The sequence below is a fragment of the Galleria mellonella genome, unplaced genomic scaffold, assembly GCF_026898425.1.
Source record: "Galleria mellonella isolate WM207_F2 unplaced genomic scaffold, CSIRO_AGI_GalMel_v1 utg38, whole genome shotgun sequence".
In the NCBI taxonomy this organism is placed as follows: domain Eukaryota; kingdom Metazoa; phylum Arthropoda; class Insecta; order Lepidoptera; family Pyralidae; genus Galleria; species Galleria mellonella.
In genome coordinates, this window is record NW_026442090.1 from 2,689,178 (window position 1) to 2,689,474 (window position 297).

A 297-nucleotide genomic window follows, 5' to 3' on the forward strand; every position below is an offset into this window, starting at 1 on the left:
TTAAACGTTTAATCTCCAACCTGCTGTTATGTACAAAATTGTTGTAAAAATTTCGTCTAATTGGCTTAATATGTTTTCTATGTAACAAAGATATTATTATATTGAGATTTGATATTAAAACCAATTTACTTTATTTTTTGGCTTTATAGTATTTGGGATAAATTTAGAATTAGTTATTCTTTCCGTGTCCCCTGTGTAAATTTTGTCCAAGTTAGTTAGATGATTTTCCTTATAAACCATCGCTATACGTCAATGTAGTTATTTATATTTATATTATAAAAAAAATCACTTTGCAAA